This window comes from Rhinoderma darwinii, chromosome 1 (assembly GCF_050947455.1).
Source record: "Rhinoderma darwinii isolate aRhiDar2 chromosome 1, aRhiDar2.hap1, whole genome shotgun sequence".
In the NCBI taxonomy this organism is placed as follows: domain Eukaryota; kingdom Metazoa; phylum Chordata; class Amphibia; order Anura; family Rhinodermatidae; genus Rhinoderma; species Rhinoderma darwinii.
In genome coordinates, this window is record NC_134687.1 from 530900972 (window position 1) to 530920463 (window position 19492).

The following is a 19492-nucleotide window of genomic DNA, read 5'->3' on the forward strand; positions in this document are numbered from 1 at the left end:
CATTATAAACTGAAATACCAGCAAAACCCCAAACAAAACCACCACTAAGCAAAATCTGCGCTCCAAAAGCCAAATGGCGCTCCCTCCCTTCTGAGCCCTGCAGCGTGCCCAAGCAGTTTACGTCCACATATATGGAGAACCTGCTTAACAGTTTGAGGTATTTGTCTTCAGTGGCACGAACTGGGCACAACATATTGTGCGCTAAAATGGCATATACCTGTGGAAATTTGCAATTTTCACTTTGCACCATCCACTGAGCATTCATTTCTAATAGAAAAAAAAACCTGTGTGGTGAAAATGCTCACTACACCCCTTTATAAAATGCCTTCAGGGGTGCAGTTTCCAAAATGGGGGTCACTACTTGGGGGTTTGTTTTACTATTTGACCCCAGAGCCCTGCCATTGTGGGCTAATGCTGCGAAAATCACCAAAATAGGCCTCACATGCACCTTTCACTCTTAAGCCCTGTCATATGTCCAGGCAAATGATAAATGCAGCAAAATCTGTGCTCTAAAAGCCACATGGCACTCCTTCCATCTTGAGCACTGCCATGTGCCCAAACAGAAGTTTAGGGCCACACATGGGGTATTGCCGTACTCGGGAAAAATTGGGTAACAAATTATGTGTTATTTTTTTCTCCTATTACCCCTTGTGGGAAAAAAATTGGGTACAAAACTACATTTTTGGGAAAAAAAATAATTTTTCATTTTCACTGCCTCATTCTAATACAATCTATGAAACACCTGTGGGATCAAAATGCTCAGTACACCCCTAGATGATTACCCCGAGGGGTATAGTTTCCAAAATAGAGTCACTTCTCAGGGGTTTCTACTGTACGGTTACCTCAGGGGCTCTGCAAATGCGACATGGCGCCCAAAAAACAATCAACCAAAATCTACATGCCAAGTAGCACTCCTGCCATTCTGAGCCCTGCGGTGTATCCAAGCAGCAGTTTATGACCACATATGGGGTATTGCCGTACTCGGGAGAAATTGCCTTACAATTGTTGAGTGCTTTTTCTCCTTTATTTCTTGTGAAAATTTAAAAAATGCAACATTTTAGTGGAAAGAATCTAGATTTAATTTTCACTGCATAATTCCAATAATTCAGCAAAAAAACTGTGGGGACAAAATACTCACTATACCGCTAGATAAATTCCACGAGGGGTATAGTTTCCCAAATGGGGTCACTTTTGCCGGGTTTGCACTATTTTGGCCCCTCAGTGGCTTTGCAAATGTGACATGGGGCCGCAAACCGTTCCAGCAAAACTTGAGCTCCAAAAGTCGAATGGCGCTCCATCCATTCTAACTTCCGCCATGTGTCCAAACAGCAGTTTATTACCACATATGGGGTATTGCTGTGCTCAGAAGAATTTGCTTTACAAATATTGGGGTGTTTTTTCTCCTTTATCTATTGTAAAAATGAAAAAATCTGAGCTAAAACTACATTTTATTAGAAAAAAATTTGATTTTCAATTTCACGGCATAATTCCCATCAATTGAGCAAAAACCGTGTAGGGTCAAAATGCTAACTATACCCCTAGAAAAATTCCTTGAGGAGTGTAGTTTCCAAAATGGGGTCACTTTTGGGGAGTTTCCACTGTTATGGTCCCTCCAGGGCTTTGCAAACACGACATGGCACCGAAAACCATTCCAGCAAAATCTGCGCTCCAAAATCAAAATGGCCCTCGTTCCCTTCTGAGCACTGCCGTGGGTCCAAACAGTAGTTTATTACAACATATGGGGTATTGTTGTAATCGGGAGACATTGCTTTACAAATATTGGGGTGCTTTTTCTCCTTTATTCCTTGTAAAAACTAAAACATCGTATGTTTTTTCAGAAAAAAAGTAGATTTTCATTTTCACAGACCAGTTCCAATAAATTTAGCAAAAAACCTGTGCGACAAAAATGCTAACTATACCTTTTGAAAAATTCCTTGAGGTGTGTAGTTTCCAAAATGGGGTCACTTTTGGGGGGTTTCCACTGTTTTGGCACCACAAGACCTCTTCAAACCTGACATGGTGCCTAAAATAAAAAAGAGGCCCCAAAATTCTCTAGGTGCTCCTTTGTTTCTGAGGCCGGTGTTCAGTCCAGTAACATGCTAGGGCCACATGTGGGATATTTCTAAAAACTGCAGAATCTGGGCAGTAAGTATTGAGTTGCGTTTCTCTCGTAAAACCTTCTGTGTTACAGAAAAATCTGTATTACAAATGAATTTCGTAAAAAAAAAATTGTAAATTTCACCTCTACTTTGCTTTATTTCCTGTGAAATGCCTGAAGGGTTAAAATACTTTCTGTATGGTGTTTTGAATACTTTGAGGTGTGCAGTTTTTAAAATGGGGTGATTTGTGGGGGTTCCTAATATATAAGGCCCTCAAAGCCACTTCAGAACTGAACGGATCCCTGAAAAAATTGCCTTTTGAAATTTTCTTGAAAATGCGAGAAATTGCAGCTAAAGTTCTAAGCCTTGTAACGTCCTAGAAAAATAAAAGGACGTTCAAAAAACGATGCAAACATAAAGTAGACATATAGGAAATGTTAACTAGTAAATATTTTGTGTGGTATTACGATCTATTTTACAAGCAGATACATTACCATTTAGAAAAATTCAGATTTTTGAAAATTTTCTCTAAATTTTGGTGTTTTTTACAAATAAATATTGAATTTAACGACCAAATTTTTTCAGTATCATAAAGTACAACATGTCACGAGAAAACAGTCTCAGAATCGCTTGGATGGGCCAAAGCATTCTGGAGTTAGTACCACATAAATTAACACATGTCAGATTTGCAAAAATCGGCTGTGTGCACAAGGCCAAAACAGGCTAAGGGTATGTTCACACACACTATTTACGGACGTAATTCGGGCGTTTTGGCCCCGAATTACGTCCGAAAATGCGTCTCAAAAGCGTCGGCAAACATCTGCCCATTCATTTGAATGGGTCTTACGATGTTCTGTGCCGACGGTCATTTTTTTACGCGCCGCTGTCAAAAGGCGGCGCGTAAAAAAGACGCCCGCGTCAAAGAAGTGCTTGTCACTTCTTCAGACGTAAATGGAGCCGTTTTCCATGGACTCCATGGAAAAACAGCTCCAATTACGTCCGTAATGGACGCAGCGAAAGACGCCTGCACATGCCATTTCAGCCGTAACAGACGCTGCCGTGTGAACATACCCGTAGACACTAAGGGGTTAATTGAAAAACTAATAATTAAATGTTTATGACACTAATGTGCATAATAATTTGGAACACGGTGTATACCTCCCAGTATTATTTATACTTCCCATTTTTATTTTTTAACTATCACTTAACTTAACATAGTACACTTATCAATAAGGCATAATTAATTTTTATGTTATTTATTTATTGTTAATAGATACATTTTATGAACTGTCTTTATATGTATATTATCTATAGCATCATATTATTATACTCTCCCTATTTATTTAACTAATTTGTTGATGTTAGCAGCGCTGTATATGGTTCAGTTTTCCATTTCTATATATGCCTTATCGAGCGGTTGCTTTGTGTGGACCGGTTTGGACCCAGCCGCAGCTTCATCATAATTAATCATTCTATCTACAGTAGAGTTGTGCCTACCTTTGCACAACCTCAATAGGTGAGCACAATTATTACCACCACTTTACCCTCCAATATCACCCTTGGTGATCCACACCATGTGGCGCCGTGGTTTTTTACATTCTTCTTTTTAACCCCTTCCCGACATTTGACGTATCCATACGCCAAAGTCACGTAGGGGAAGTATGGAACGGGCTCAAGTATGTTCAGCTCAAGCGCGATCCCGCTCTTCTAACTCATTAAATGCTGCAGTCAATAGCGACCGCGCCGTTTAAATCGTTAGGAAAAGGGGGGTGACCCCCTCTAACAGCTCATCACGCCCCCCACAATGCAATCCCGGGGTGGTGATAGTTGCTATCTTTGGGTGGAGGCCTAATGAAGGTCCGCCATCTTTCTGCTCCTATTAAGAGCTGCCTTCGGCAGGGCTTAATAGAATCCTGTCAGAATCAAGATTTATTGCAGTATATAGTGCAAGCGATCCCACGATCGCTGGACTAATAAAAAAAGTAAAAATTTGTAAAATAAAGTTGTTCTTTTATGAAAAAAAAAAAAAATATATTAAAAGTTCCAAAAACCCTGCTTTTCCCATTTCCCCCCTAGAGCATAGTAAAAAAAAATAAAAAATAAACATAATTGGCATAAAGTCTGAACTATTACAATATATCATTATTGAACCAGCACGGTGAACGCCGTAAAAAAAATTAATAAAATGTAAACGCCAGAATCTCTATTTTTTGGTCACCTCATCTCCCACAAAAAATTTAATAAAAAATGATCAAAACCTTGCATGTACCCCAAAATAGTATTATTAAAAACGACAGCTCATCCCGCAAAAAAATAAGCCCTCATACCACTTAATCGACAGAAAAATAAAAAAAGTTATGGCTCTCAGAATTTGGCAACACAAAATAAATTTTCTTTTTTACACTTAGGTTGTAAAAGTAGTAAAATATAGAAAAACTATGTATATTTGGTATCGCCATAATGGTATTGACCCACAGAATAAAGTTAACATGTTGTTTTAATTGCACAGTGAATTCCGGAAAAACGAAGCGCAAAAAACAATGGAGGAATCACTGTTTTTTTCATTTTCTACCCCGCAAATAATTTTTTGCCCATTTCCTAGTACATTATATGGCACAATAAATGGTGCTACGAAAAACTACAACTTGTCCTGCAAAAATCAAGCCCTCTTAGGATTATATCGACGGAAATATAAAAAGTTATGGCTTTTGGAAGGTAGCAGCCCCCCTATTTTCAGTACTATAAAAACAAAAAGTATCAAGGTATAAATCTGGTAAATACATGCTAAAAAGACATGTGCCTATGAATACTGCACAGTAAACATTTAGATATTTTATTTTTATTACCAGATGTGTTCTGCCAACTGCATGGCCAAACATGGTGGGAACATGGTGTCTAACTGGAACAGCTAATGGGCAACAACAGTGTTTCTGTTAGACAGTCTTGATATAAGAGGTCCAATATTTCTACTTCTTCCAGGTTATCCTGCTCTATTTTGAGATCTCTCTTGCATGTAGTAATAGGGGCAGAGTTGTGGGACTAGTTATAATTGAGGTTCTGTTTTTATGTTGTATTAGGACACATCCAAATGTCTGTTTTTTATGCTTTATGCTTTTCTGAAAACAATGATGGACCAGTCACTGATTTTATGCATTTCTATGGGACAAACTTCCGCCAAAGTGTGTCATTTTACAGTATTGAAAAGACATTCTGCAAAAATACTAGGAGGTCATGCCTTAAATCAGTTTTTCATCTAGGATAAACTCAGTTAACCCAGAACACTAGCTTTAGTTTATGGGTAAGTCTATTGCATTAACAATTTATTTTTTTCGATTCTTAATAAACCTCAGAAAACATTCGGAATTCATGTGGTTCCTTTTTTCAGCCTTCTGAGTAAGTTTCTAGAAAGTCTGCCAAAAAATGGTGTTAAAATAAAATGTGGCAATGAGAACAATATGTACAGTATGAGATAATAAATAAAAGCAACAGTTCACCGCTGCAAAGAGAAGCATTTTAATGTATTATTGAGTAAAACAAAAGAACTTAGTTCTTCCTTGAGGTTGGGTCTTGCTTATTTTAGTAGTTCCCAAAAAGTTGGGATGCAAGCAATATCATATTGTACATTGCTGGATTGTATATTCATGTAATAAAAAAGACGTAATTATGAAATAAAAGGGAATTATGTGGTGTTACTTATAATGTATCATGATCGATTTATACATAGCTATTATTAATATGATGAAAACAAAAATGACAACACAACAATATCAGCTTTGTGTAAATAAGGAGAATGACTAAACAATAAATGACTGAGAATGAGTCCACACATATTGATTTTGTCATAACTTTGCCGTGATTTTCTGAAAAAAATGAGGCGAAACACCACAGTTTTACAAATATTCTGCAGCAAAGCCGCCACATGGGGACTCATCCTAAATGAACAATAGCACCCATCTGATGGTTGTAAGAATTTGGAAGTAATTTCTCGCTAGAGAACAGCATTATTATAAAAGAGCAGTGCAGAAGTTTGACTTTGTCTCATAATTGCACAATAATATAATGTACTATATATACTGTATAACTGTATACAGATCATAGACTGCATGCAACAAAATATTATGGTTGAAGGCTCTGCTACAGATTTGGTATCACAGGCTAAAAGATTTAAACTAGACCTATGGCTGTGTAACGTTCAATGGGGTTGTGGAACCACTGGGCTACTGCGTCTTAACGGAATAGCTGCTGGCCAGACAGGTGTAGTACAGTAACTGGTAGATGGTACCTTGGTGGCAGCTGGACCCAGTCAGATAGCAGGTAGCGGATACAGGAAGGTGTCGGATTACTGGAAGCAGGCTGGTGCCGGATTACTGGAAGCAGACTGATGCCAGATTACTGGAAGCAGGCTGGGGCCGGATTATTGGAAGCAGACTGGTGCCGGATTACTGGAAGCAGGCTGGTGCCGGATTACTGGAAGCAGACTGGTAACGGATTACAAGAAGCAGGCTGGTGCCGGATTACTGTAAGCAGGCTGGTGTCAGATTACTGGAAGCAGGCCACAGAGTACAGGATACTGGATTGATCACGGACACAGGACCCAGGATGCAGGATATAGGACTAGTCACAGACACAGGATTTAGGATGCAGGATATAGGACTGGGTCACGGACAAAGAATTAGTCGCAGACACAGGATTCATGATACAGAACTAGTCACGGACACAGGACTCAGGATACAGGACTAGTCACGGACACAGGACTCAGGATACAGGATTAGTCACGGATACAGGATACAGAACTAGTCAAGGACACAGAACTCAGGTTATAGAACTAGTAACGGACACATGATTCAGGAAACAGGATATGAAACCTTCGCAGGATTAGGCCCCATGCACACGCCCGATTGTGGGCATTGCCGGCTGACAGCCGCCCGCATTTTCGGGCCGTGCTCCCATACAAAGTATAGGCGCACGGCCCGTAAAACACAAAAAAACGGACATGCTCCATAATTCCCGCCACAGTTCTATGGCACAGACACCCATCTGTATTGATACAGAAAGGTGTCCGCGGCCAATAGAACCGAATGGGACTGTAATTACGGACCGTAATTGCATTCCGTAATAACAGACGATTTTACGATCGTGTGCATGGGGCCTAACCAGGGTCGGACTGGCCCACCAGAGTACCAGATGATTCTCCGGTGGGCCCAAAACCAATGAAGGGTCTCAAAAGGTCTAGCAAAAGACAACTCCATTTGGAGCTAACTTGGAGCTATGCACTTGCCACTAGTGTTTATTTCTTATTGGCGATTCACAAATAACCTATTAGACCTTATTGACGATATGTCCCATGTGTACAACGATACCAACAAGTGGATGTGCACGTATTCTGTAGAGGTGGTGGGTGGGCATTCAGAATCATTCCCTCTGGTGGGCCCAAGGGACCCCAGTCTGATGCTGGGCCTAACAATGGGTTAGCAACAGCATTGCTCCTGCACTTTGGAGATGGTGAAGGTGCTTTAGTAGTCCTGGGAAGTAGCAGGGGTGGTTGGGTAACTTTTGAATGCCGTGCACACTGGACCTCTAAGAGGCGTCCGGAGCACACGTGCGCACTAGGGATCTGGCGGGCCGTAAGCTGCAGAAGACAGAGAGCGCCGAGCGAGGTACGAGGCCCGGCGGTGAAGACTGCTGTCAGATGTGGGGCCCGCTGCCCACTTTACAACAGATTTACAATCTAAAGAATATTGTACAGCTTGAATAAGTCTCTGTACCATGTATTCATAGGTAGCATTGATGATTTTCTAAGCATCTTTTCAGCATATTCTGAAATAGAGATTTACATTAGGCTTGGAATTTTCAAATCTATGGCATGTCACATGTATACTATGATATCTTAAAGGGGTTGTCTGAGATTAGAAAAAAGGGTCTCCTTTTTTTTCTCCAAACACAGAGCCACTCTTGTCCATGGGCTGTGTCTGGTATTGCAGCTCTGTTCCATTAATTTGAAGGAGACTGAGCTGCAAAATGAGACATGACCCCTGTTTCTGGGAAATTTTCTTTATTTATAGCGCAGATGTGAACAGTCTTAGGCCTTGTTTACACGGCGTGTATTTGTCGCATCAAAAATGCATGCTTTAAGCTTCCCATTGACATAAATGGGAAAACGCATAGGACGCGTTTTTTACGCGCACGTGGTGGGCATGTGCGCCGTCCTATGCGAACCTGTTTCTCGGCCTCTGGGAGAGACAGGTTTTCCTTGGGGACGGCGCCCATGCCGCCGACCAGGTGCAAATATGGCTACGCTATATTGACGATATTTTCTTTATTTGGCAAGGATCGGAGTCTGGTCTGATGAGTTTCATGCAGCATCTTAATCAAAATCCATTCAACATTAAATTGACATACAAATACCATCGTCATCATGTGGATTTCCTGGACATACTGATTTTTTCTGATGTTCAGGGCTTCCTACATACAGACGTATTTCGTAAATCCACATCGGTTAACTCTTTGCTGCATGCGTCATCAGCCCATACTCCGTCCACCATTAAAGCCATCCCTGTTGGGCAGTTCCTCAGGATGAAGCGGATCTGTTCATCTGATGCCTTATTTGAACAACAATCCTTGGACTTGAGAGATAGATTCAGAGAGAGAGGATATAGTAATAGAGTCATCAAATCCGGTTACAATAGAGCGAGAACAACTTTGCGTCACGACCTTCTGAGACCTAAAAAACAACAAAGCTGTGAATCAGGGGTACGTTTTATATCCACTTATAATGGCCAGTGGAACAAGATGAGAGCCATCTTGGAGAAACACTGGCCTATACTCAAATCTGAACCACAATTGGCTCAGAATTTGTCTGAAAGACCTATGATGACAGCTCGAAGAGCTATGAATTTGAAAGACTTCCTTGTTAGAAGCCACTATGTCCCACGCCAGATATCCCCCTTTGGCTCTCGGGGACCCAGAAAAGGATGTTATCCTTGTGGTAACTGTAAAGCCTGTGCTAACATCTGCCGGGCAACCAACTTTTCCTCAGCAGATGGAGGACGAACATTTGACATCAAAGAATATATTTCATGCAGCACGACACATGTGGTATATTATGCCACATGTGGATGCCCGAAAATATATGTAGGACTCACCTCCAGAGAGCTGAGAATTCGTACAAGAGAACACGTACGCGACATCATGAGAGCTAGCGATGTGGAAGATCTAACTCAGTTAAAAACTATAGCTAGACACTTCAAGTTACATCATAGCTGTAACCCCAGATCACTATCAGTAAGAGGAATTGATAGAATACATTGTGGCATCAGGGGGGGCAATGTGAAAAAGGTGTTAGCACAAAGGGAATGTAAGTGGATAGTCATGTTGGGATCTATGACACCCCAGGGACTCAATGAACATTTGAGCTTTGTTCCATTCTTATAATCTCTACCGTCCATTCGTTTTTAATATTTTATATTAATTTTGTGTTGTCTATATGTGTTTTTATTAGGTATTGCGATCTAGACACCTAGCGCCCCCTATTTCGATCCTTGGAAGAAGAGAAGAGTCCCCAGAATTTTTTGATGAAGATCATATTTGATGTTTTTGTGGTCTGTTGTAACAATGTGTTCTTTTGGTGGATGAATGCCATGCATGAGCATTATTTCGTGCTCTGCAATATCACATATCGGCTTTATACAATTGATTAATCATGTCGAAGTGGACATATCCAACCAAAGGTACATGGTAATTAATATAGGTCAACAACATCCTGTACATGTCTGATCTGGAATAGGTGTTGGATGTTGTAGAGAGATGTGTTGGGGATTTTTTTGTTCTGGTCCTTGTGCTTCTAATGTGTAGTTGGTTTAGAAACCCTCTTTATTGCCTTAGCAATGGAGGGTATGTATTGTGTTATAAACTGTATGTTTATCGGCATAGATTACAATCTATGGGGGGGGGGGGTAACGTTATAAATGTAAGTACGAATGAATAATATGATGATACAATTATATGTCTAGTTAATAATATGTCTTTCACTCTAGCTTGGTGTATGATTTTGTACATTTAATGTGTATCTTACTTGGCTATTCAGCCCTTCTCAAATTTCTATTGTCACTTACTTTAATATGGTACACCGCAGTACATCTGTACTTTGCATTCTTTTTCACCATTTTTTCATATATTTTAATCCTACTCGGGGTCTTTTCCGGGTTCATAATGTATGTCTTTTGTCACTCAGTTATCAATTCACATTTTCTAATTATGCTAATTTTATATATAGTTGCTTCTGACTTCAGTAGCACCTTTCATGCCACCTGTATATTTATACACACGATTCTTAAAGTATTCAATATAGTATAGTCTCTTCATCAAACTTATACAAGGCGATTTATGCATTAGAAAGAAGCTCGGGCACGTAGATTAAAACATTTCAAAATACATGGATCTACTCACTGACAGTTCTTGCTGGGATGCGGTGCGCATGTCCGTTGCGGCGGCTGGTTGCGATGCACTCCTCCTCCTTCTCCATGGGCGCATTGCGCATGTCCGGAACTCCCGTCACGCGTCGGGATTCCGGATGTGTGCTGCCGTGCCGGGAGGCGGATGTGGGGTCTGCCTCGCTTCCGGTCGCTCCAGTGGAGATGCGCCGTCATGCATCTCACTAATCACATGTCATGGGGACTATTTAAGGGTCGTTTAAGGGAACACATAGACACACAACCCCCTGAGGAAGCACCTGTGGCAAAACGCGCGTCGGGGTCTATGTGGAGAGCGGACATTATCAACTAGTTTGCTGACCATGGGTAAGGCTGGTGTCATGCTTATTGTTTTGTAAATACACTGTCACTTTACTTCATCCTCCTTTGTGTTTACATGCGTAATAGACTTATTACACACTCACTAGGTTGGAAATTTTTTCCTTGTGCGGGGAGGTATACACCACTCTATACAAACAACTGCATGCTACTTCGCTATCCCATGTAAATGTACCAGCAACAATATTTATTACTATTTCCGCCATTTCTTACTAGAGTCTTATCTTTTTGTATTTTTACATTGTATGTGATATATGTTGAATAAAGGTTAAACAATTTTTATATATGAACTGGCTTCAACTGCTCTATTTTCTCGTGTTTGGATCATTTCATGGAGCTGCCTAGGTGACATGGGGGGATGTTTGTATTATAAACAGTATCCAGCCCCTATTACAAATGTATGTGGAGTCTATATATTGATTCTGATTTATTCTGTGTTGTTCACAGCTACTGGCTCTCAACATCAAATGGATTACCGAGTCCGTGATCAATCATGGCTCGTGCAGTTAGATGAGATTTTTAAAGAGGACTCTAGTCTGATTTTAGATGGTAAAGGTAGAGACTATAGAGAGATCAGCCAAAGGCTGAAAGCACTACTAAACCAAAGAACAAAAATTTGGTGGAATAAAGCGTTCCTGGAGAAATACTTATCTAAAAATCTTATCCCTCGTGGCTTACGAGTCCAAGTTTTTCCCTCCTTTGAAATCGATGTTAATTTTAAAAAAAAGTGGGAGGAGCTCTCGGACAAATGCTCTAGGGGTTATATGGAACTACTGGTCCTCTCTAACCAAGCCAATTTGGTGGAAATTGAGAAAGATATAGAGGGTATCCAGGCGATATTGAAGTCTGAATTGTCCGGTGATGCACTGGACAAATTGTCTGTAGATCTGGACAAGGAATTTACAAAATAGGAGAAAGATATTTGTGCAGTTAAGGCTAGCAAATTTCAAAGAGATGTCCATGATTATCAGCAACATAGAGTCTACAAATGGCAGAAGGAGAGGGGGAGATCTAGGAATGGTAGCTTCATCTCCCATTCCAGGTCATCCTCTGCCTCCTCCCGTACCTCTGTAGAGGAACCAGCTAGATCCAGATTAGCCAGAAATACTTTCGAATCCGATAATACCCAAAGCCTACAAGGCTCACGCTGGCAATTTGATCGTCAAGCAAAACGGAAGAACGTATTCAACCATCAACGAGATAAAAAATCCAGAAGCAATTTGGAGGTAATAAACCTTTCTTCACATGTCCTCTCTGATGCCCAATGTGAGGTTCTAGAGAAGGGTCTGACTTTTTCACCGACCAATTCTTTTAATTTTTTCACAGCTCTAAAGGACTTACACCTCTTCTCAAGAAAGGTGGTGCTAAAAAAGCTACATAGCAGGGGATCGGTGGAATTTAATAGTTATGCTGAAAGGGAGGCCTTGTTGGCACTAGAAGAACTTTTACATGAACAAACAGCTGAAGTGCCAGGTGGGTTCCCTTTAAATGTTGTGCCCAAATCTGCCAGATTTCCCCCCTTGTCCTTATGCCCACAGGTGGAGATTTTTACTAAAATGGTTACTGATGACTTTAGGAGATTATCAACCTATAGAACCAATGACAATCTTACGTACACCCAAAGGAAGGCACTGAGTGAACTTCAGGCTATGGATGATGTAGTCTTCAAGGCTGCGGACAAGGGGGGAAATGTCGTGGTTTGGCCAACAGCCAAATACGAGAAGGAAGTTTTTAGGCAGTTACGTGATAGATCGACATACGACAAACTGCCAACCAATCCAATTAATCTTTTCTCCCAGAAATTTAGGAGAATCGTAGATGGGGCTTTCGAAGAAGGCATTATTCCCAAAAAAATACACGATGGGTTAATTATGAACGATCCGAAAATCCCTACTCTATATCTTTTGCCCAAGATTCACAAGGACCCCATTGATCCCCCGGGACGCCCGATCGTGTCTGGGATTGATGGACTATGTGATTCAGCATGCAAATTTATTGATTACTACTTGAAAACCTTGGTTAATGATCTGCCGTCCTATGTCAAGGACACGACGGACGTCCTAGGAAGGATCAATGGGATCCAAATTGAATCTGACATGTATTTGGTGACCGCCGACATCGAGTCACTTTATACGAGCATTAGGCATCAAGATGGACTTGAGGCGGCCCGCTTCTTCCTGGGGACCAGCAACAGGGATGGCCAACTATGTGATTTCATTCTTGAACTATTGGAATTTATTCTGAGCCATAACCTTTTTATATTCAAGGACTGTTTCTATTTACAGAAGCAGGGCACGGCGATGGGTGCGGCATGTGCGCCGTCCTATGCGAACCTGTTTCTCGGCCTCTGGGAGAGACAGGTTTTCCTTGGGGACGGCGCCCATGCCGCCGACCAGGTGCAAATATGGCTACGCTATATTGACGATATTTTCTTTATTTGGCAAGGATCGGAGTCTGGTCTGATGAGTTTCATGCAGTATCTTAATCAAAATCCATTCAACATTAAATTGACATACAAATACCATCGTCATCATGTGGATTTCCTGGACATACAGATTTTTTCTGATGTTCAGGGCTTCCTACATACAGACGTATTTCGTAAATCCACATCGGTTAACTCTTTGCTGCATGCGTCATCAGCCCATACTCCGTCCACCATTAAAGCCATCCCTGTTGGGCAGTTCCTCAGGATGAAGCGGATCTGTTCATCTGATGCCTTATTTGAACAACAATCCTTGGACTTGAGAGATAGATTCAGAGAGAGAGGATATAGTAATAGAGTCATCAAATCCGGTTACAATAGAGCGAGAACAACTTTGCGTCACGACCTTCTGAGACCTAAAAAACAACAAAGCTGTGAATCAGGGGTACGTTTTATATCCACTTATAATGGCCAGTGGAACAAGATGAGAGCCATCTTGGAGAAACACTGGCCTATACTCAAATCTGAACCACAATTGGCTCAGAATTTGTCTGAAAGACCTATGATGACAGCTCGAAGAGCTATGAATTTGAAAGACTTCCTTGTTAGAAGCCACTATGTCCCACGCCAGATATCCCCCTTTGGCTCTCGGGGACCCAGAAAAGGATGTTATCCTTGTGGTAACTGTAAAGCCTGTGCTAACATCTGCCGGGCAACCAACTTTTCCTCAGCAGATGGAGGACGAACATTTGACATCAAAGAATATATTTCATGCAGCACGACACATGTGGTATATTATGCCACATGTGGATGCCCGAAAATATATGTAGGACTCACCTCCAGAGAGCTGAGAATTCGTACAAGAGAACACGTACGCGACATCATGAGAGCTAGCGATGTGGAAGATCTAACTCAGTTAAAAACTATAGCTAGACACTTCAAGTTACATCATAGCTGTAACCCCAGATCACTATCAGTAAGAGGAATTGATAGAATACATTGTGGCATCAGGGGGGGCAATGTGAAAAAGGTGTTAGCACAAAGGGAATGTAAGTGGATAGTCATGTTGGGATCTATGACAACCCAGGGACTCAATGAACATTTGAGCTTTGTTCCATTCTTATAATCTCTACCGTCCATTCGTTTTTAATATTTTATATTAATTTTGTGTTGTCTATATGTGTTTTTATTAGGTATTGCGATCTAGACACCTAGCGCCCCCTATTTCGATCCTTGGAAGAAGAGAAGAGTCCCCAGAATTTTTTGATGAAGATCATATTTGATGTTTTTGTGGTCTGTTGTAACAATGTGTTCTTTTGGTGGATGAATGCCATGCATGAGCATTATTTCGTGCTCTGCAATATCACATATCGGCTTTATACAATTGATTAATCATGTCGAAGTGGACATATCCAACCAAAGGTACATGGTAATTAATATAGGTCAACAACATCCTGTACACGTCTGATCTGGAATAGGTGTTGGATGTTGTAGAGAGATGTGTTGGGGATTTTTTTGTTCTGGTCCTTGTGCTTCTAATGTGTAGTTGGTTTAGAAACCCTCTTCATTGCCTTAGCAATGGAGGGTATGTATTGTGTTATAAACTGTATGTTTATCGGCATAGATTACAATCTATGGGGGGGGGGGGGTAACGTTATAAATGTAAGTACGAATGAATAATATGATGATACAATTATATGTCTAGTTAATAATATGTCTTTCACTCTAGCTTGGTGTATGATTTTGTACATTTAATGTGTATCTTACTTGGCTATTCAGCCCTTCTCAAATTTCTATTGTCACTTACTTTAATAAGGTACACCGCAGTACATCTGTACTTTGCATTCTTTTTCACCATTTTTTCATATATTTTAATCCTACTCGGGGTCTTTTCCGGGTTCATAATGTATGTCTTTTGTCACTCAGTTATCAATTCACATTTTCTAATTATGCTAATTTTATATATAGTTGCTTCTGACTTCAGTAGCACCTTTCATGCCACCTGTATATTTATACACACGATTCTTAAAGTATTCAATATAGTATAGTCTCTTCATCAAACTTATACAAGGCGATTTATGCATTAGAAAGAAGCTCGGGCACGTAGATTAAAACATTTCAAAATACATGGATCTACTCACTGACAGTTCTTGCTGGGATGCGGTGCGCATGTCCGTTGCGGCGGCTGGTTGCGATGCACTCCTCCTACTTCTCCATGGGCGCATTGCGCATGTCCGGAACTCCCGTCACGCGTCGGGATTCCGGATGTGTGCTGCCGTGCCGGGAGGCGGATGTGGGGTCTGCCTCGCTTCCGGTCGCTCCAGTGGAGATGCGCCGTCATGCATCTCACTAATCACATGTCATGGGGACTATTTAAGGGTCGTTTAAGGGAACACATAGACACACAACTCCCTGAGGAAGCACCTGTGGCGAAACGCGCGTCGGGGTCTATGTGGAGAGCGGACATTATCAACTAGTTTGCTGACCATGGGTAAGGCTGGTGTCATGCTTATTGTTTTGTAAATACACTGTCACTTTACTTCATCCTCCTTTGTGTTTACATGCGTAATAGACTTATTACACACTCACTAGGTTGGAAATTTTTTCCTTGTGCGGGGAGGTATACACCACTCTATACAAACAACTGCATGCTACTTCGCTATCCCATGTAAATGTACCAGCAACAATATTTATTACTATTTCCGCCATTTCTTACTAGAGTCTTATCTTTTTGTATTTTTACATTGTATGTGATATATGTTGAATAAAGGTTAAACAATTTTTATATATGAACTGGCTTCAACTGCTCTATTTTCTCGTGTTTGGATCATTTCATGGAGCTGCCTAGGTGACATGGGGGGATGTTTGTATTATAAACAGTATCCAGCCCCTATTACAAATGTATGTGGAGTCTATATATTGATTCTGATTTATTCTGTGTTGTTCACAGCTACTGGCTCTCAACATCAAATGGATTACCGAGTCCGTGATCAATCATGGCTCGTGCAGTTAGATGAGATTTTTAAAGAGGACTCTAGTCTGATTTTAGATGGTAAAGGTAGAGACTATAGAGAGATCAGCCAAAGGCTGAAAGCACTACTAAACCAAAGAACAAAAATTTGGTGGAATAAAGCGTTCCTGGAGAAATACTTATCTAAAAATCTTATCCCTCGTGGTTTACGAGTCCAAGTTTTTCCCTCCTTTGAAATCGATGTTAATTTTAAAAAAAAGTGGGAGGAGCTCTCGGACAAATGCTCTAGGGGTTATATGGAACTACTGGTCCTCTCTAACCAAGCCAATTTGGTGGAAATTGAGAAAGATATAGAGGGTATCCAGGCGATATTGAAGTCTGAATTGTCCGGTGATGCACTGGACAAATTGTCTGTAGATCTGGACAAGGAATTTACAAAATAGGAGAAAGATATTTGTGCAGTTAAGGCTAGCAAATTTCAAAGAGATGTCCATGATTATCAGCAACATAGAGTCTACAAATGGCAGAAGGAGAGGGGGAGATCTAGGAATGGTAGCTTCATCTCCCATTCCAGGTCATCCTCTGCCTCCTCCCGTACCTCTGTAGAGGAACCAGCTAGATCCAGATTAGCCAGAAATACTTTCGAATCCGATAATACCCAAAGCCTACAAGGCTCACGCTGGCAATTTGATCGTCAAGCAAAACGGAAGAACGTATTCAACCATCAACGAGATAAAAAATCCAGAAGCAATTTGGAGGTAATAAACCTTTCTTCACATGTCCTCTCTGATGCCCAATGTGAGGTTCTAGAGAAGGGTCTGACTTTTTCACCGACCAATTCTTTTAATTTTTTCACAGCTCTAAAGGACTTACACCTCTTCTCAAGAAAGGTGGTGCTAAAAAAGCTACATAGCAGGGGATCGGTGGAATTTAATAGTTATGCTGAAAGGGAGGCCTTGTTGGCACTAGAAGAACTTTTACATGAACAAACAGCTGAAGTGCCAGGTGGGTTCCCTTTAAATGTTGTGCCCAAATCTGCCAGATTTCCCCCCTTGTCCTTATGCCCACAGGTGGAGATTTTTACTAAAATGGTTACTGATGACTTTAGGAGATTATCAACCTATAGAACCAATGACAATCTTACGTACACCCAAAGGAAGGCACTGAGTGAACTTCAGGCTATGGATGATGTAGTCTTCAAGGCTGCGGACAAGGGGGGAAATGTCGTGGTTTGGCCAACAGCCAAATACGAGAAGGAAGTTTTTAGGCAGTTACGTGATAGATCGACATACGACAAACTGCCAACCAATCCAATTAATCTTTTCTCCCAGAAATTTAGGAGAATCGTAGATGGGGCTTTCGAAGAAGGCATTATTCCCAAAAAAATACACGATGGGTTAATTATGAACGATCCGAAAATCCCTACTCTATATCTTTTGCCCAAGATTCACAAGGACCCCATTGATCCCCCGGGACGCCCGATCGTGTCTGGGATTGATGGACTATGTGATTCAGCATGCAAATTTATTGATTACTACTTGAAAACCTTGGTTAATGATCTGCCGTCCTATGTCAAGGACACGACGGACGTCCTAGGAAGGATCAATGGGATCCAAATTGAATCTGACATGTATTTGGTGACCGCCGACATCGAGTCACTTTATACGAGCATTAGGCATCAAGATGGACTTGAGGCGGCCCGCTTCTTCCTGGGGACCAGCAACAGGGATGGCCAACTATGTGATTTCATTCTTGAACTATTGGAATTTATTCTGAGCCATAACCTTTTTATATTCAAGGACTGTTTCTATTTACAGAAGCAGGGCACGGCGATGGGTGCGGCATGTGCGCCGTCCTATGCGAACCTGTTTCTCGGCCTCTGGGAGAGACAGGTTTTCCTTGGGGACGGCGCCCATGCCGCCGACCAGGTGCAAATATGGCTACGCTATATTGACGATATTTTCTTTATTTGGCAAGGATCGGAGTCTGGTCTGATGAGTTTCATGCAGCATCTTAATCAAAATCCATTCAACATTAAATTGACATACAAATACCATCGTCATCATGTGGATTTCCTGGACATACAGATTTTTTCTGATGTTCAGGGCTTCCTACATACAGACGTATTTCGTAAATCCACATCGGTTAACTCTTTGCTGCATGCGTCATCAGCCCATACTCCGTCCACCATTAAAGCCATCCCTGTTGGGCAGTTCCTCAGGATGAAGCGGATCTGTTCATCTGATGCCTTATTTGAACAACAATCCTTGGACTTGAGAGATAGATTCAGAGAGAGAGGATATAGTAATAGAGTCATCAAATCCGGTTACAATAGAGCGAGAACAACTTTGCGTCACGACCTTCTGAGACCTAAAAAACAACAAAGCTGTGAATCAGGGGTACGTTTTATATCCACTTATAATGGCCAGTGGAACAAGATGAGAGCCATCTTGGAGAAACACTGGCCTATACTCAAATCTGAACCACAATTGGCTCAGAATTTGTCTGAAAGACCTATGATGACAGCTCGAAGAGCTATGAATTTGAAAGACTTCCTTGTTAGAAGCCACTATGTCCCACGCCAGATATCCCCCTTTGGCTCTCGGGGACCCAGAAAAGGATGTTATCCTTGTGGTAACTGTAAAGCCTGTGCTAACATCTGCCGGGCAACCAACTTTTCCTCAGCAGATGGAGGACGAACATTTGACATCAAAGAATATATTTCATGTAGCACGACACATGTGGTATATTATGCCACATGTGGATGCCCGAAAATATATGTAGGACTCACCTCCAGAGAGCTGAGAATTCGTACAAGAGAACACGTACGCGACATCATGAGAGCTAGCGATGTGGAAGATCTAACTCAGTTAAAAACTATAGCTAGACACTTCAAGTTACATCATAGCTGTAACCCCAGATCACTATCAGTAAGAGGAATTGATAGAATACATTGTGGCATCAGGGGGGGCAATGTGAAAAAGGTGTTAGCACAAAGGGAATGTAAGTGGATAGTCATGTTGGGATCTATGACAACCCAGGGACTCAATGAACATTTGAGCTTTGTTCCATTCTTATAATCTCTACCGTCCATTCGTTTTTAATATTTTATATTAATTTTGTGTTGTCTATATGTGTTTTTATTAGGTATTGCGATCTAGACACCTAGCGCCCCCTATTTCGATCCTTGGAA